This window comes from Lissotriton helveticus, chromosome 4_1, assembly GCF_964261635.1.
Source record: "Lissotriton helveticus chromosome 4_1, aLisHel1.1, whole genome shotgun sequence".
NCBI classification, from domain to species: domain Eukaryota; kingdom Metazoa; phylum Chordata; class Amphibia; order Caudata; family Salamandridae; genus Lissotriton; species Lissotriton helveticus.
Genome location: NC_136063.1, coordinates 1,162,944,084 through 1,162,964,638, shown reverse-complemented (window position 1 = coordinate 1,162,964,638; position 20,555 = coordinate 1,162,944,084). Strand labels below are relative to the sequence as shown.

Below are 20,555 nucleotides of genomic sequence, written 5' to 3'. Positions count from 1 at the left end.
GAAACCATATCAATGTTTTTACAGTATTATTTTATACTTCTGCTTTTAATGTATGCACTTTACTTAACCATAAGTATTGCAATAATATCGATCCATTTCTCTTGTATGAGAAAAGAGACTGATCAATAAATAACATCTTTTATTGAACACGCCCGTCTCTTCCTTTTCTCTACAATCTGGTGAGACTAAGAATGCACGTACTGACTGAGTAAAATAAGTCGTCTTTTGTTTTCACACGACTCTAGAGATACACTCTTGATTAGGGGAGAGCAAAGTTGTCATGTTCTATGGTTGTCAGAAACTAAATCCCTTCTTGTCTATCCAGGGAGGTTCAACTCCTCCTTGCCTATTCGAGAAAGTTTCTAGTGAACTCTGAGCTAGCTGGCAAACCCAAAACTTTAAGTCTAATATTGACAATAGAAGACCTAGTTAACGTCTGGTCTAGGCCTATACTATTGAAGGTATTATTCCAATGCGCAGAGCCTATTGGGATAGTAGGAACTACACTACATGGCGCCCAACGCGTTTGGATAGGCGATAAAATTAACGTAAGACATTTAGAGTAACTCAGTCGTGCTTTTTCACTCAGACCCCTTTTTTCCCATAATACTCCAAAGACGTCTGGAGTGGGTGAAAGGTAATATCCGCCAGACCTCGCAGGAGGAAACTCCTATGTATGGTTCTTGGTTTAGTCAACGTTGAAGGATACACTGTTCCAAAATATTGTGCATCTAATCTTTGTTTCAATAAGAACCTGATCTGCAAACAAACAAAATAACCTTCTGGACAGTACAATGTCAGACAGTGAAGGAGAAAGAGAGGCAGTTAGAATAGCAACTGAACTCGCAGCAGCTGATACTGATATGCAAGAAGCAGACCCGGGTATATTAATCATCCCGGTCAACACAAGAAAATCTATAACTTTAAAACTTATAGAAAATGGACTGACACCTAGAGGTGGCACAGTCATATTCGTAATTGAGGCACACGAATATCGGCAGACAGAGGTATTCTACACATGGATAAACTTTCCAGCAGCTACTGCTGTAAAAAAGGTCTTCCACTATTACAAAACAGAGGAACCTCCTAATGAGTACACTCCTTTCGAGGAGGTGGAAGTACCACTTAAATTTCAAGAGCATCTGCTCTTATTTAATGGCGCCCTAAAACATAATAATCACATCACCAGGCTCGGTCCCTTAGGTAGACCAGGAGCAACGTGGCCGGTCCTAGCCGGATACACACCACATCCAGACATTGAAAGAATGCCTGCACCAGAGCTGTTAACACAGCTAAAACAATTAATAAAATTACATAGACAATTAGTCCAATATGTGATGCGGACTTCAACAATCCAACCAGCAATTAAAATTCCACAGCTGACCCCTCACCAGGGGAACACAAATAAAATTACACCACAGAACATACAATCCTGCCTAAGTAAAGTACCAGCTAAACGGGAACAAATACCATTCTGGTTAGCACAAAAAATCACCCAAATAGAGGCGGTGTTTCCAGACACCACCCAGTTAGAAAAACACAGGATTCTGACTATCTGTCTTCCAATGGGAATCGCACCACACGTGGAGGACTGTGACACTTGGGGTACAGTCTTTGCTTCCATCTACACAAAAACGCACGGTGTTCCATCCATTTCGGTAATACCAGATGTGCTAAAACAAATTCAAGACGAATACGGTCCAGAACCCGCTTTAACTCTTGGTATGAAATTACTAAAAGACTTCAAGCAGGTCTCGGCTACATTATTAGCCAACATAAAGGGAGAAGCAGCAAACGTGGCGATCCGCCAGAGGTTAAAGGAGACAGATATAGCAGACCAACCAGCTGAAATTGCCAGAATTATAGAAAAGTCCTATGAGGAACTAGGTAGAGATAGTTTAGGTGGAATACCAGTAAAACCACAACTGATTGAAAGTCCTGAAAAAATATTTTTTAATAATAATTCAACATCACAAAAAAAGAGCTGGGATGGAAACAAACAATCCAATCCTAAAGAAAAGAAATTCCAGTCCAGAGGAAGGTCTCCTAGGCGGAGAGAAAAATCTCCGAACCAAAGACACAGGTCACCCCAAAGTGACCCCTCTGGGAAAAGATATAACCTTAGAAATAGGGATAATATAAAGAAGCCTGATAGATATCAAGACATTGATACACGTCCCTCTCAATCTTTTCAGACTTCCTCGCAGAAATCGGAAAGAAGAGGACGATCAGAACAAAGAGAAGAGCACGCCAAGTCCAAAGACAAGGAACCTGCTCATCTAAAAAAGAAATTACAATTTCCTAAAAAGAAGGTAGCCAGTATTAAAATAGTTAACAATGCCGAGAATACTGAGGACACAACTGAAAAACGGAGAATGGGCTCAGACAGTGCTAGACAGCGCAGCAGAAGTGAGCATAGCTCGCAAAGTCCTTATGAATCATCTGGAGACAGTGGACACAAATGAATATCTTCAAGTGGAAACTGCAGACACCAGAGTTAGCAAACCTCACAAAATATATGAAATAACATTACGTATAGAGGGGGATAAGAATAGAAAAATAAGGGGACTATTTTGGGATAATCTCTCCAAGGGCTATGACATCCTTCTAGCTGAAAAAGACTGGCCACCAGAGTTTGTCAGGGACTGCCCTCATGGCGAAGAAATAATTATGCCTGCCTTCTCAAATCATATCCCAATTCATAAAAAATACACACTTGCTAGAAAGTGGGCAGTAGCTCAAGCTCCTGCTTTATATAAAAATCATGTAGGATGGGATGAGGACTCTCCTCCTCACAAAATCCAGTTAAAATCACAACCTACTGCACAAAGACAGTACCCAATTAAGCAAGAAGCTAAAAAAACAGGTAAAAGAAATTCTAGATAAATTAGAATACCAGGGGGTGATTGAAACTTGCACCTCACAAATGAACAACCCTTTGTTTCCGGTCTCCAAACCAGACAATTCATATCGTCTAGTTTTGGATTACCGACACCTTAACTCATGTTGCAAAACTTTTGCAGTGCAAACCTCGCATAGTGCTGCACTAATGAATAACATAGTGTGCAAAAAATACAAAACAACATTAGACATCTCTAATGGATTCTTTTGTCAAAACATAACACCAGAGAGCAGATATTTGTCTGCGTTCTCAATAAATGGCACTCAAAAACAATTCTGTCGGTTAGCCCAGGGGTACAAGAATAGCCCAGGGGTATTCTCAGCGAGAGTAACAGAATTACTACAAACATATGATGACGAAGCATTATCGTATGTCGACGACATATACCTAACAGATGATGACTTGGATACTCACTTGAAGAGAGTGAACACCATAATACTTGGGTTCACAGCAGAGGGTTACAAATTCAACTTTAAAAAATCCAGAATTGCCCATATAACAGTCCTGTTCTTAGGATATGAATTATCAAGTGAAGGCAAAAGCCTGGCTGACAATTTCCTAGAGAAATGTGCCGTACTCCAAGCACCTAGAACACTAAAAAACCTACAGTCAATTCTAGGCTTCCTAAATTTCGGAAGAACATACATTGCAAATTACGCAGAAAGGGTCAAACCCCTTTATGATCTAATAAAACCAGATTTTAAAAGAACCAATTGGACTCAAATACACACAGAAATTCTGAGATCCTTACAAACAGACATGTTAATTAAAACAAAATTAGAAACACGTGATAACACACGCAATCTTGTGATTCGAGTCATCCCAGGAAGATGCGGATTCACATACCTGACCTCTAATGAGGGAGAAAAGGTACCAATTGCATTCAAATCACACTTGTACACAGAAGCTGAAAAGAAATTCAGCATTAAAGAAAACATTGTTCATGCAGTTCAAACCGCAATAGCTAGAGAAAAAGATCAAGCGGACGGTAGACGTATCACAGTCAGAACAGCAGAATCAGCCTTTGAGGCATTAACAACACCATGTAATTTACCAACAACAACATTGAATCCGGAATGGATACAATGGGTGAATTCAATTACAACGGACAAAGTATACTACTACTTTGATCCAGAACTAGAGGAACTAAAAAATCTAGACTATGAAAGAACATTCCCTCTGCCAATCGACATTCTGCCCTTACGACAATACGCTTGTGTAATCTATACAGACGGACATGCTCAACCCTCCATTTGGGGAGAACAAGCATACAACCCCACATGTGAGATTACAAAAGAAGTGTGGCGCGGAGGTAAACTAAGACCTCTATTAACAAAAACACACTCAGTAGAAACTAATTCAGAACAACAGACTGAAATAATAGCATTGAAAATGGCGCTAGATAATGCAGATTGCGAATTCCCGACACTTATAATGTCCGATTCATATTACTGCGTTAAATCATATAACAACGATTTGCAGACATGGATTCAAAACGGTTACAAAGATGACACAGATGCAACAATAAAGCAGAAACTGCTTTGGGAACAAATAGCTCTTTTACAAAAAGAACTACCAAAGACTCACGTGATACACTCACTGAGTCATCAGCGTGATGGCGTTCACGTTGCAGGGAATTCATTGGCTGAGACAGCCACAGCGGTAGCAACTAAATCGGCTTCCGTAGCTAGAAAAAAGCGTACAGTGAAATACATTGACGGTGAAACAGTGCTGGCGGTGAAAACGTCATCGAAAGGCGACTGCTCAGCGCTACCGATCAACTATCCACTCAATTACACATACATAATCGATGCAAACTCCGTCCCTTTTGCTCGAATCCCTGGAGTGGGGGATAGAGTAATTCCAAACATGGACAGGAGAACCTTGTTAATTGCAGACGCACATATGGGTGAGGGTCTCAGACACCTCAAACTAAAAGATTCTCTGGAAGAATTACAATCAAGGTACTGGTGGCCAGGCATGAGCCGGCATCATACCATTTTTGTAAAGAACTGCCCAAACTGTAACAGAAATCGCAGTGGTGAGAGAAACGGTGTAATACCGTGGCGTTTCACTCCAGAAAGAATCAACAGTAATAAGCCAAGCGTCCGATTAACATATACAGGCTAGTTTCCACTTATAATGTAGATCCTCAGCACTCGGCTGACGTCTGGACTGTTATACAAAGATTTGCGAGTCTAAATGGCATATACGCTAGGAGCATGCTACGTTTGACCGATGTTTTCACTTTAGCTTTCAAGCCTGTGGGGAAACATGGCCAAATGAGCATAGCATAGCGGGATTCTTCTCACTTCCTTCCTGAGGGATACAGGATGGTGTAAAGAAAAAACCAAGGCATAAAGCTATCTATAACAGAAAGGATATTAGGTTCGGGAGCTGGGTGGGTCAAACATCTAATAAGTGTCCAACGTAGTCTAAACTAACCTGCCAATAAATTCTCTGAAGGGATTCAGTCCGTACGAATTATTATTTGGAACTAGGATGTTAGTCTTAGACCTCGACAGTCAGACTTCAGTGGTGAAGGAAAAAAGCTTTGATATCAAAGATCGTTTGGCTATTTTGCAGGACTTAAACGAAACAAGAAAAGACCTGAGCAACATAAAGTTGAAACAGCAGCCAACAACCACTGAAGAACCACCACCTGTCCCAGCAAGACCTGTCTGGATTCCAAAAGTCGGGGATCTAGTCAGAGAAAAGATCGCGGTAAAGAAGGAATTTGGGCCTTCTTACAGAAAAGCAGTTCCTGTCTTGTCCATCAACGGGACAAGATCAGTTGTACTACCGCCGCTTGCTGGTAAAAAGGAGAACCGAGTTGTATCCATCGACCTGGTAAAACCACAATCATGTGGCCGATAACAAATAGTAGGCCAAGTCGACTCCCGATAAGTAGTAGAACACCAAGATTTGCTACAAACACAGAGGTTCAATCTAAGAGGCTAATCACATTCGAAACGCCTACAGAAGAACAACAAGGACTGTGCAACAATGCAATGGAACTTAAACCTCTGAAAACCCAAATAAAAACATTTAGCAGAGACACACCAATCTACAATGAAGTAACAAACGAATATGCAAGAAACAGTAATCCTGAAGCAATTGGAACAATTGACAGAACTGCATCCGGCTACTTCATAAACTTCGATGATTCCTCTGAAGGCTTCAGTGAATCAAAAACACAGCCATCAACAAAAACCTTTAAAGATAAAGCTAAAGAACTTTTGAAACAACTGAAAGAAACATATCTGATTTCTCCATGGATTGAATTTTGGGTGGGTTTTGGTGCATTTATCCTCATACTTTGGCTCATCATGGTACTAACTTTGGGACGCTTCATTGAGGGAAAATATGCTAAAATGGACACAGCAAGTCAGAAAATCAACTTGATCCTCAAACCACACACATCTTCACACGTCGAGAAAAGAGAACTTTCTTCAGTCAACTTCACAGCCAATCATATACCGGGTGGGGTAGCATGGGACAACACTGACTACGAAATTTATGGTCCGGTTGAAATCCTGAAATATCCACACCAAATAAAGATCTCGTTGAGTGACTTTGTAAAACCAAGCTCATTTGCTGATGATTGGGACTTTGAAAGTATAAATAATATGATGTCTGACTTAGTGATGTCTGCTAAATTTACCAAACATGATTATTTGCAGGGTTCGACAAATTATGATAGTATGTACTGTTATAACCACTATGGTAACCATTTTCTACATAGATCTGCACAACCTAGAAATGTTTTAAATTATAATCAATGGGAACATTGTGCAACCCCTCCAAAAGAAAGCTCAAGAACCTTTTATGACAAATATTCATACTTCTCAGGTTTTAACACAAGTAATGCTGAAACATTTTATTTCAAATTGTCAAATAAGACAGGGACAAAGACCATGATAACAAACACGAAATTGATATATTCAGACTCATTTTTTGAACGAATGAATACTTTTGGTTTTGATTATTGTGACAAAAATGTTGAAGTAAAAAGTGTTTGGGGTACAGAAGAATGGCAAGTACAGGGTATAGAATCTTTGTTTAGAGCCTGCATGATCCCAGAACAAATTATATTTTTAAATGACACTGTTCAACAAACTACCTGTCTTGGCCTAGCCAAAATCAAAGACTTAAATAAACCGTCTATTCCAAAACCAACAATGAACAGCAATAGCTCTACAGATGAAGAGATAGACGTAAATTATGTATTAAACCAAAACAGAACACATCCAGATTGGAAAAAGTGGTTGATCTGGCCCACAGATACTAATAACTGTCAAGACAGATTCCTGAACAAAACACAGGGGTTCAAATTGACCAGGCCAGACCCTAGATATTCCCAAAGACAACACCCAGGGATAATAACCACCTACAGTGTGGGCAAATTATGCCTTCAATGGCTACAAACTTCCACACTGGCAGAAATTAAGCAACACCTAACTTTACTTACTGATGGTGCTGACTTGCGTGATTTCATTATGGGACCGCGCAAACAGCGTCAAAAACGTTTCATAGCAGCCTCTGTATACGCAGCATACAACGAGGCCTGGAAGGTGACTCAAATTGAGACAGCAGAAAGTATACGGGAAATTGACCGTATTAATTTGGAAAAATCACTTTCTGTAGTGGACAATGGGTTAATGACTCTGTCCTCCAGAATTTTTTCTTTGGACAGCATTGTGTCTTCAGCAATCGACATATTATCGCAAGACTTACTGTTGTTACAACACGGTCAGTCTCAATTGAGTTCTATTGTACAGCTTGGCTGAACGTTACAAAATCTGCGTTCAGGCTATGTGCCTTGGCGTTTAATCAACACAACGTCACTATTCAATATCTTTAACCTTACTGATAAACAAATCAGTATGGCACAAAAGGGTGCTGATTATACAATCCTGAGCATTGAGAAACTTGAGAGATTACCAGTGACAATGTCAGAACGACCTGTCAGTGAATGGATAATACATGGGATAATTAATATTCCAATATCAACCTTCAGGTTTCAATACTGCCAAAAATATATACAGGCTGGCATGTACGAAAAATTGGGAAAAGGGTACATTAAAACAACATGGAACTTGCCCTATTCACATGCATGTGTCAGTAATAAAGGACAGAAAGTGTTTCTTAGTGGCAATAATTGTGCAATGTCACTGAGCGGTACACTTCTGTGTAATGGAATTAGTTTGCATGGAGCCTGTGAAGGGAACTCAAATAACCTTTCATGTCACCAGCTAGGCGCACCTGCAACAGAGATAGAACCATTCTTTCAAAGACTCTATAATGGGAGTTACATTCTAATTGTGAATCGCAGATGTTGTAGTCTTATGCCCGGGACTCCTTATCTCGTAACTACGACTGCGAAGGTCATGTGCTGTGGACACTCATTGTTCCCCAGCTCCTTTCCAGACAGGGAGGCAAGGGCATGGCCCAACTTGAAAATTACTTCTATTCGAATAGATACTTTAAGCAGAATGAAAACAGTGCTTCTTCAGACGCCGACAAGGCTCACGTCATCAAAAGAAACGTATGATCTCCTAGTCGCAAAGACGACTGCAGAGATTCACTCATTGTTATCAACTAATTCCCCCATACATTTCGCAGAAATCCTGAATGAAATCTTAAATATTTCTGATACCAGTGGAGTCTCAAAAGTATTTAAGACAGTATTTTCGATGGCATTAACACCATTCAAAGCCATACTGGGTATTTTTCCAGATTTCGTCCATTCGATTTTTGGCGGACTTCCCCTCATTTTGGGACTAATTGCAGGAATCCTATTCTTGGTCCTAATATTTCGTTATGGCAAACCGTGTCACAGACAAAACACCTGCGACAAGGGAAGAAACAATCCGAGCCATTGGATACCGGGACCGGATATCAAAAATCCTGGGACTATCCCGGCTTAGAGACCTGAACATGACTTGGTTTCTATCATTTTGACCAATGTGGCATCGATGTGTTTTACCTGTATTAAGGTGCTTGCTATGCGGAGAAGAATGCGTGTTAGACACCTGTCTGACGCTACAATCAGATGCGCCAATGGATGCAGAAACATTGTTGAGTCCAATAAAGGCTCATGCTTTGTGCTGCCCTCAACGGCTACCAATCCTGATGACGGCATTCGTGGAAGCTTCACCACTACGATTAAGGGGTAGTGAAGTTCAATATGAAAGCAGCATTGATCAGGTACGACCTTCTGTCAGCAATATTAATCAAAACGTCAATGGAGACAATCATGCGCACGAATGCATGGTTACACCTTTTTCCGAGTTAGTGGAACTCTCCCAGGAAGCTGTTGACAGCTTTTTCGACAGTCTAAATGATATGATGTTCTCACCAGAGCAGAAATAGAGACTTTTGAGCAAGCTCGCACACGGCGTTCCCTGAATTTGGCCTTCAACTAGAATAATAAAATACCATGAACAATTTTCCCTCCAGTTCACGGACAGCAATTTTTTTCAGCAGCCCCAAAATATTTTTACGAATTTTTCGGGACACTTATCTTCTGCTTAAAGTAAGAACTATTCTTAGAGAACTAAAATTTCTATTTTTAGATACTTTATAGACATTAGCTGCCCGCTGGTATGTTCATAATTATTTTATTCTGTGATGGAATGGTCTCGAACCTTTTTTCTGTATTAAGAGCCATTTCATGTGTAAATTCTCATATACAAATTAGTGATAATGTATAGATATGCGTGATTACTTTAGCATTATTCTACAGCTTGAGTGCATATATTACATGTGACTGTTTTTTCCGTATATTTGGTAATTTCAAAATGCATTTTATGTATTTTGGGGTGGTAAGGTATACACAATACTCTACAGTATGTTTTACTATGCCTAGATTCGTAAATATGTCCATAGTTAGCGTGGAGTGGGTGTGATGTATTCCTATAGGTTCTGTATGGATCCCCCTATTCCTGACCCTATTCTGGTTAACAAGTTAACTAGCAGCCATCCCATGATGCAGAAAACCCCATGATGCAGAAACCGTTATCTGATTAAGCCACACTACGGCACAGGAACGTGTTATCTGATTAGGTCATAACGCTTGCCATCTAATTAGACAAGCGATATTCCTCCAGCCCCTGATAAGGCATACGGAGTTCTCAAAACAAATCAAACCTATGACAACCTGGGGAAAACCCTGCGGCCATTGTTTTGATTTCATCGAGAACTTCAGCAAAAGAATGTGCTAATGACCAAGTCGTATGACATCCTTATTGACGTATCTATGTCCATCCTTACGTCAATCTCGGCACCTTAAAGGTATAAATATTACCGATATTGCCCTATGCAAACACACGCGGTGGTGACGAGATCGGAGCAGCCAGACTTGCCGAAGCCCAGAGCAGAGCAGACCCCGCTGGCGCAGCCCCGCCTTCCTGACGCGCTGAGAACGAGACGCTGCTTTCTCCTGCCGAGAAATCCAGGTCCGGCGCTTCCGGGTAGCCCTCGCAGGCAGCCTGGAATATCGAGACCAGAGACGAAAGATACCATCCCTCATTCATCCTAAATTCCAGGTACAGAACTGAATAACCCCTCACAGAGAATTCTTGAGTCAGTCACTTGGCAAAACAAACTTAACTTAAACTGCTACTTTCTATTCCCGCCCACGTATTAGGCTTAGGTCAGGTACATTTGGGGTAGGCGTAGTTAGAAACACCAGTTGAGTACGATTAGTCAAATGTATATGTGTATGTATCTATTTTATCCATTTTAAACCATCAGATGGCTTAGAAACCATATCAATGTTTTTACAGTATTATTTTATACTTCTGCTTTTAATGTATGCACTTTACTTAACCATAAGTATTGCAATAATATCGATCCATTTCTCTTGTATGAGAAAAGAGACTGATCAATAAATAACATCTTTTATTGAACACGCCCGTCTCTTCCTTTTCTCTACAATCTGGTGAGACTAAGAATGCACGTACTGACTGAGTAAAATAAGTCGTCTTTTGTTTTCACACGACTCTAGAGATACACTCTTGATTAGGGGAGAGCAAAGTTGTCATGTTCTATGGTTGTCAGAAACTAAATCCCTTCTTGTCTATCCAGGGAGGTTCAACTCCTCCTTGCCTATTCGAGAAAGTTTCTAGTGAACTCTGAGCTAGCTGGCAAACCCAAAACTTTAAGTCTAATATTGACAATAGAAGACCTAGTTAACGTCTGGTCTAGGCCTATACTATTGAAGGTATTATTCCAATGCGCAGAGCCTATTGGGATAATAGGAACTACACTACAGAAGTTGATTCTGTCGTTGAGGTATTTGGGTCCGATGTTATATAGGCATTTGTAGGCATGAGTAAGGACTTTGTAAGTGACTCTTTTCTGCACGGGGAGCCACTGGAGACTTCGTAGGTGTTGGCTGATGTGTTGGTGTTGGGGGATGCCGAGGACGAGTCTGGCGGCGGTGTTTTTTATTGTCTGGAGTTTGCGGAGTAGGGACTTGTTAATGCCAGTGTAGAGTACGTTTCCATAGTCCAGTCTGCTGGTGATAGTTGCATGGGTGACTGTCTTCCTTGACTCAGGTGGGATCCACTTGAAGGTCTTGTGGAAGATGCAGAGGGTTTTGAAGCAGCTGGAGGTGATGGCGTTGACTTGTTGGTTCATGGTGAGTGATGAGTCGAGTACGGTGCAGAGGTTCTTGGCGTGGTCTGAGGGGGTAGGTGGGCTTCTGAGAGCAGTCGGCCACCAGGTGCTGTCCCATGCAGATGGGTGGTACAGAGGACGAGGACTTCTGTCTTTTTGGCAACGAGCTTCAGGCAGCTGTTGGTCATCCAGACTGCAACATCTTGCATTCCTTTCTGGATATTGAGTTTGGCAGTGGTGGGGTCTTTGGTAAGGGAGAGGATGATCTGGGTGTCGTTGGCATAGGATACGATGCTGAGGCCATATTGTTGGTCAATGGCTGCGAGGGGGGCCATGTAGATGTTGAAGAGGGTGGCGCTCAGTGATAAACCCTGTGGGACTCCGCAGGTTATTTATGTGGGGTCGGAGAGGAAGTGTGGGAGTCCTATCCTTTGGCTTCTTCTGGTGAGGAATGATCGGATCCAGTCCAGGGCTGTTCCTTGTATGCCTCCGTCATGTAGTCTGGTGACTAGTGTGCGGTGGGAGACGGTGTCGAAGGCCGCTGATAGGTCGAGTAGAATGAAGGGCGTGGAGGGTGCGGATGTCGTCTGTGGCAGCAAGTAGGGTGGTCTCTGTGCTGTGGTTGCTTCAGAATCCGGATTGGGACGGGTCGAGGACAGCGTCCCCTTCAAAGAATTGTGTCAGTTTCCCGTTGACTGTTTTCTCCGGAACATTGACTGCAAAGGGGAAGAGCGAGATGGGCCAATAGTTCTTAAGGCTGGTGGGAGCAGCTGTGGGCTTCTTGATGAGGACTCTGACTTCTGCGTGCTTCCAGTCGTCTTGGAAGGGGCCTGTTTTGAAGGTGGTGTTGCTGGTGCATTGTAGTTCGGGTGTGATGGCGGTTCTGTGATAGATGGTAGGGGGGCAGGGTCTGTGGGGACCCTCGAGTGGATGCATTTCATGGTCGAGGCGGTGTCTTCAGCCGTGATTGGTGTCCAGTTGGAGCTGGTGGGCTGGCTGGTATTTTCGGGGGCGGGGGCCGTCTGTGATGCCTGGTGGATGGTCAATGAAGTTGTCATAGAGGTTTTCGATCTTGAGGGGGAAATAGGTTCCAAGCTTGTTGCAGAGGTCTTGGGGTGGGGTGATGTTGGTGAAGATGGCCAGGATTTTGTTATGGATGAAGTTTCTCTTGGTGGCTCTGAGCTGGTTGTGATAGTCTGTCATGGCGTCCTTGGAGGTGGTGTGGTTTTTGGTTGTCTTGGTGTTTCTCCAGTTCTTATTCAGGCGTCTGCAGGTGCATCTGGCTTCTTGGAGAGCAGTGGTGAACCTGGCGGATTTCCTGGCTCATTGTCTGTCGGGGTTGTGCAGCGGGCATGCTAGTCTGTGCAGTAGGAGATCTAGGTGTGGAGTTCTCTGGCTGTGTGGTGTGCGTAGTTTGCGTAGTTTGCGTCTGGTACCCAGGTGTGGTTATCTCTGGTGAGGGTGGAGTTAAGTTGCTCTTCGGTAACCTTGCTCCAGTTCTTTCATGGTGGGCATGGGACTGGTTTGGGTGCCTTGAGTTTGTTGATGGCGAAGTGTACGCAGTGGTGGTCGGTCCTTGGCGGCTGCACTGTGTGGCTGAATTGGATGATGTTTCTTGCCTCGAAGATGGGGTCGAGGGTGTGTCCTGCTCTGTGGTTCGGTGTGTTGACGAGTTTTTTAAGTACGATGCTGGCAAGGTTGTCACAAAGGATAGTGTTGTGGTTGCTAGGGTTGTCGAGGTGGAAGTTCAGGTCTCCAATGAGTATGTAGTTTGTTGAGGCGATGGCGTGGGGTGCGATGAAGTTGGTGATGGTGGTGGTGAAGGGTGTTAGGGGGCCGGGGGTCTGTAGACGAGGGTTCCTCGGAGTGTTGCTTTGGGGGTGGTCTGGATCTGGAAGTCCAGGTGTTTAGCAGAGGGGAAGGTTTCGTTGAAGGTGGTGAGGCAGAGGATGCTTTTGTGGGCAATTGTGAGGCCCCTCCTGGGTGGTTGGGGCAGTCTTTCCTCTGGATCTTGTATCCATCTGGGATGGCGGTGCTGATGTCGGGGGCAGAGGATGCGCTGGTCCAGGTCTCTGTGAAGAAGGTGATGTCGGGCAAGAGAGAGTCAAGTAGGTTCCAGATTTCCATGGCGTGTTTGTGTACGGAGCGTACGTTGAGGAGGATTCATTTTAGGGTGTCGCCGGTGCTGGTGTCAGCGGTGTTGGAGGCTGGGGTGGCGGTGAGGGTCTGGCAGCAGCGGAGGCAGGAGAACTGGCCGTGGGTCATGTTCGATTTTGGAAAAGGGGGTGGTGATGGACAGAGTTTCTGAATGATGCAGAATACTCTTACCAAGTCAATAGATCATGGTTTTAATCCATCACCGTTTTTTAGCTCACTGCACCATCCCAGCTCAGAACCTGGCTATATGCAAATTAGTCTGTTCCTGTCCCAGTGCATGATGGGAACAGGGCAAACCAAACTACCAAGCCAATTCTTATACTGGGAAGGAAACAAGCTTCCGGGGACCGGTTTCTGGCATCACAGCCTTCTTCGGCCCGGCTTGCTTGAATCCTGATGGTGCAATGAGCAAGGGACTCACGTCTGAGTATACCCTCCCACACATAGTGTGGATAAAACCGATTTTGGAAAAGGGGGTGGTGATGGACAGAGTTTCTGAATGATGCAGAATACTCTTACCAAGTCAATAGATCATGGTTTTAATCCATCACCGTTTTTTAGCTCACTGCACCATCCCAGCTCAGAACCTGGCTATATGCAAATTAGTCTGTTCCTGTCCCAGTGCATGATGGGAACAGGGCAAACCAAACTACCAAGCCAATTCTTATACTGGGAAGGAAACAAGCTTCCGGGGACCGGTTTCTGGCATCACAGCCTTCTTCGGCCCGGCTTGCTTGAATCCTGATGGGTCATGTTCGGCAAGGCCTGTTGGCACTCTTCAAGTGTTCCAGGGTTGAGTGTGAGGAGGGTGGTGGTGTCATAGCAATGGGTAGTGGGAGGTCCAGGGTTCCTGGTGCTGGCCGCGGTCAGGTGCTAACAGGGATTTTATAGTTAGGAATGAGAATTTAAAAAACTTTAGAAATTCACTGAAAAAACAAAGGATACAGGGACGTTATAGTTAGACTCAGATTTCACTAATTCAAAACCAGTGAAATTCAGCAGTTAAGTTACCTGAGCTAACTATAACTTGGGCCCCTAAAATGCACAGCTTATGACCTCACATATTACATCACTTACAACTTGGTCAGTGATATCACTAGTGACTTCTCAAATGAAATTAACCCCTTCGCCGAGCTGCAAATTCCACCGTGGTGCGAGGTGGGGGAGGGGCTGGGCGTGGCGCTCGGGTACTCGGGACGGCTCTTTGCCGTCATGAGTCACAGTGGGCGAGTGCTCATGACGGCTGGGAGCCGTCCGAACTCCACCCACTGATTAATTCTCCCGCACAGGCAAGGAATAAATTGCGCATGGGTGGAGCGGCAATGTTCGGACGGCTCCCGGCCATCATGAGCACACGTCTACTGTGACTCATGATGGCTGGGAGCCATCCTGAGCATGGAAGGAGTTAGTAATGACATCACTGATGACATCATCCACAGAACCACTAACATACCCACTCACACCCCTATATAACATCCCATACGCCCACTCACAAACCTACAAAACCACTCACATACCCGTTTACGGACCCATATAACCACTCACTAATCCATAGAGCCACTCACATACCTACTCACTCACTCATAGAGCCTAGTCATACAACCAGTCACTCACTAATACAACCACTCACACAGCCACACACTCACCCTTACCACTACTGACACACCCATTTATTATTCTATACAGTCACTCACAATTCCATTCACTCACCCATAAAGCCTCTCAATAGAGCCACTCAGTCACCCATTCAACCACTCACACACACACCCTCATAACCATTTACATACTCATCTACACATCCATACAACCACTCACACAGCTACTCACTCACTCATACAGCCAATGCCACAGATACTCACTCTTCCATACAGCTACTCACACACCAACTCACTTAACCAAACACTCACTGACACAGCCACTCACTCACCTATACAGCCACTTACACACCCAGTCACATACTCATACAGCCATTCAGATACCCACTCACGTACACATACAGCCACTGACACACCCACACATACAGCCACTCAAACAGCCACTCAGTTACCCAGCCATAAAGCCACTGACATACCCCCTCACTCACCAATACAGTTATCACACTGCCACTAAGTCACCACACAGCTACTCAAATACCCACGTATACACCCATACAGCCACTTACATACCTGTACAGTCACTCAGACACCCACTCACACACAGATGCACACAGTCACACAGCGGCTCACATAAACTATATTAAAAAAATAAATCACTCAGTAGGGAAAAAGTATACAAATGTAACTTTTGCAGTACCTTAGTATATACATTTAACACACAAAAGCATTTAGTAAACACTCACAATCACTGAATGGTGTCATGAGTGATGTTATAAGTGATGTAACTGACCATGTCAAGAGTGATGTAATATGTGAGGCCAAAAGTAGTACATTACAGGAGTGTAGGTTCTAGTTTGCTTAGGATTCTATAACTGCTGCATTTCACTGGTTTTGTACAAGTGAAATCTGAGCATAACTATAGCATCCCTGTAACTTTTGGTTTTTTTCAGTGAAAAAAAATATATCTCTCTATCTATCTATATATATATATATATATATATATATATATATATATATATATATATATATAACGAAACCGTTATTCACCACACCTTTTCAAAAGAATAACGAGAGTAAGCCCAAGTTTTGTGCTGATTCTTCGGTGATTTATTGTGCAATTACACCAGCCATCCGTCATAACGCGTTTCACCTCCCAAACGAGGCTTGATCACATATATATAATGTAGATCAAAATAGAAGAAATGCTACAGCATAGGAAACTTACTTTAAAATAAATATGTAATAACTTTAAATGAATTAAATTCAATTATCCTACTTTTTAAGATTCCTTAAAAAAGTCTTCTAAAGTAAAATGTTTATATTTGTTTAATGTGCCTTAAACATTATAATACATCATGTACATAATCAATATGAAATATTGCAATTATTTTTAAACTACATTTATTTTCAAAATAGGATTAATTATAAACTATTTAATATATATTTTTTTAGAATTTATAAAACTAAAATTAAATGTATTCATATTTTTAACTTGTTTAAGTGATGTAATTAAATGTGAGATCATTACCAAAGTTTTTTTTTTAAGTTCCTACCTCTATAATTTCTTATAAGATGGCATTAGAAGTGGCTGGCCATGGGTGGTGCTGAACTTACTCCAGCTCTGAACTGGAGTACATTTACTACTTTTTTGGGTCTTTTTTGGCTGCAGTAATTTTAAAAGTGGTGTTTTTGAATAGGAATGTGCTTACCTTTCTAGGTGGTTGCGTGCTCTTTCCTAAAGGGCGGTGGACGAACTAGCTCCTTTATCCTATAGATACTCTGCGCGCCGTAAACCTACTGCTCCTTGGTATACGGAATCTCTCAGACTTCTACGACAGGGGTGCAGAAGACAAGAGAGGAAATGGAGGAAAAACTGGGATCCACAGGATAGGGAACTACATAAGAAATTGCTAGTTGACTATAAGTCTTCGGTGATTAGAGAAAAACAGCAATATTTTACCAATCTCACTACTTCCCTTACCTCTTCTAGCGAGATATTTAAGATCGTGGACTCACTCTGTACTCTTCAGGTGCCCGATCCAGTGGTAGGCTCACAGGAGCTCTGCGACGATATATCAGAGTTCTTCTATAAGAAGATTGATGATATCTATACGGCTCTGGAAATGCAAAGAAATAATATGGATGATTCCTCTTTTCAAATTTTGAAGAGTTTGGAAGCCTGGTCTAGTGACCATGTTAACACCCTAACGGACTTTCCGCCCCTTACTTTGGATGAACTTGACACTCTTCTTGATAGGATTAAATCCTCATCCCCTCTGGATCCATGTCCTCTGAAAATCCTGAAGGATTGCAGAGCCACTTTGTTGCCACCTTTGCTAGAGGTGATGAATGGATCTATCACCCAAGGCACCTTCCCTTTATTGTGGAAGAGGGCGATAGTTAAGCCATTACTCAAGAAGCCCACGCTGGACCCGGAACAGTTGAAAAATGTTAGACCTATTTCGCTGTTACCCGCTCCCGCAAAAATACTTGAGTCTCACCTTAATTGTCATCTTTCTACTTTTCTTGACTCATCTGGGTATCTTGATGGATACCAACATGGCTTTCGTAAAGTCCATAGTACGGAGTCTGCGTTGACCATGGTGGTAAACAACATCCGTATGAAGGTAGATGCCGGACACACTACGGTGTTGGTCCTTCTGGACCTTACCGCAGCATTTGATACCCTGTCTCCTTCCATCTTAACATCCCGGTTGAGGGAGGCAGGGATCTCTGGTGTGGCTCTTAACCTTCTGCACTCTTTTTTACAACATAGAGAGCAGAGAGTCAAGCTCTGCGAATTTCTATCCCCTGTCAAATCCCTGCAATGTGGGGTGCCGCAAGGGTCGGCCTTGAGTCCGACCCTATTTAACATTTATGTTGCACCCCTTGCGAGGCTGGTAAAATCTCAGGGGATGGAAGTGGTGTCATACGCCGATGACACTCAAATCATGGTGTCATTAGCCCACTCAGTATCTACATCTGCCGCCAACTTCAGAATCTGTATGCAGACAGTATCTGACTGGATGCTTCAGAATTCTTTGAAGTTAACCGGCGACAAAACTGAGATCCTGGTCTTTGGCAAGGACCAGGATATCTGGTCTACTGAGTGGTGGCCGTCTGCGCTGGGAACCTGTCCTTCTCCTTCCCAGTCAGCCAGAAATCTCGGCGTTATCTTTGGCACCTCGCTGTCTATGACCCTACAGGTTAATCGCACTGTTGCCACCTGCTGGGGAGTTATAAAAATACTCAGGAGAATTCTTCATTATCTTTCTCTCCCAGCGCGGAAGCAGATAGTAGTGGCATTGGTGGGCTCCAGGTTGGATTACTGCAATGCACTCTATGCAGATGCCAACAAGGGGCTCACCCAGCGGCTACAAATTGTACAAAATGCTGCGGCCCGTTTTGTTCTAGCACTTCCCAATACTTCTTCTGCCACTATGGCCAGAAAGACTCTTCACTGGCTCCCTATTCAACTGAGGATCTCTTTTAAAATTCTCTGCTTAGCTTATAGAGCTCTGTCAGAAAGATCTACACATCCTCTAAGCGCCTTGCTTACTCCCTACCAGCCGGGGAGAGCGCTTAGATCTGCTGAGTTGAACCTGTTGGTTGTCCCTCGAGCCAAAAGAGCACGATGGGGAGATAGGGCATTCTCCATTGTTGCACCAAAGCTGTGGAACTCTCTCCCCCAAGACATTAAGACACAGTCCTCTCTTTCCTCGTTTAAAAAGGCGCTCAAAACCTGGTATTTCATCAAAGCCTACCCGCAATAGCCGTATAGTTATATAGTGGTATTTTCTAACAGCTGTTACTATTTGGTTATGCGCCTTGACGCCCATTGGGCTTAGTTGCGCCATAGAAATTGCTTTTAATAATAATAATAATAATAAATCCCTTTATAACCCTCCGTTCATTTCTCGTTACTCCTCCCTACCCCTCCCGCATTTACTAGTAAGTATGTCCCTTTTCCAGCCTTTTCTCTGGTCTCTCCCACATTTACTACTAAGTACTAAGCACATGTGTGAGCACCTCCCCATACAAAAAATAGCAGAGATGGAGTGAGAGATTTACACTTGTAGGTTTGTGAATAGGTTTTTGTAGTATGTTGTAGTAAATAGAACTACTGTAGTACTACTTTACCTACTAGAAAAAGAAGTTCATGAACCAGCTTCTATGCATCCCAGCAACAACATATGATTCTTAGTTGGCAACATAATTGACACTAAACTTATTAAATAGTTGTACAAAAGTGAGTCCCAAGACATGGATATTATGAGTCCATGCAGCCAGTTATAAAAAATACAAAAATGAAATCTTTTAGTATGTCATCATCATAAGGTTTGACAGCCACAAACATAACACACAGAATATATAGTATGAGACACTTGCATGTTTAAATCCAATTTTACGAATCCAATTCCCTTTCCTCTAGAATGCTCACCTGCACTTGTACCCACTTCTGTATTCCCTGGAAGGTGAATTGATCAGCCACTAGAAGAGGCGCTCCAGCACTTCCTTCATCTCTAGTATGTCCATGGGGTGTCTTTGAAATCCACAAGCCAGGGGCTGTGATTATAATTTCATGAAATATCCTCAGTGTATTTCAGAGCTCCAAATATGAAGGACGCTAAGGACATGAGCGTTCATTGGGCTGTGTGGAATTTTTCAGCACTACAGGTAGGAGAAAATTCTCTCTGTAAAAAGAGTATACAAATGTGTTAATTGTGAGGCAAATCAGTATAATAATTAGTCAAGAAACTGAAACAAAACAGTAGTCAAATGTGATTTCATCAACTGTAAGCCACTGCTGATGCCGTCTGCTCTCTTGTAATCATGCCATTAAAAGCACATTTTACAAATACTTGCAAAGTGCTACAAATCAAGGGTGGAGGAGGATAATAAGGTCCAATGAAAGAGCAACAAGTGGAGGCAATCAACTAACACTCCAATCATCCCATCACCCTATAGTAACTGTAAGTTACCATTTTGAAAGGTTTCATTTGTCACAAACCTGGGGAATGCTAACTTGAACAAGAATGGTAACAAATAGGTATGATCTCATGATTTTGAATTGCTGGTTCACTGTTTAGAATTATCAGAAGATATACAGTCATTGAATTAGGGTTTAAGAACTAAAACCTGTTTGTAGGTTCCGGTATGAAACTTCAAACCAGGAGAATTTAAAGTTGAACAAATCTTTTTATAAACATGTATTGGCATGGAACAGGTGACATAATTAAAGAATTTCATTTCATGGTATTAGCTTTTACTGTCTA

The 20,555-nt window shown here is 42.6% G+C and overlaps 1 protein-coding gene across 1 annotated transcript in view; it reads right to left on the bottom strand.

The window, feature by feature from the left end:
- The window catches only part of CDH12 (cadherin 12), a 1,332,533-nt gene extending 1,312,569 nt beyond the window's left edge, over positions 1-19,964 (bottom strand). Inside the window, exon 1 of the mRNA XM_078687751.1 lies at positions 19,721-19,964. The gene's annotated coding sequence lies outside the window, so the exon portion shown is untranslated. The remainder of the gene's footprint in view (positions 1-19,720) is intronic.
- Positions 19,965-20,555: the final 591 nt, after the last annotated feature.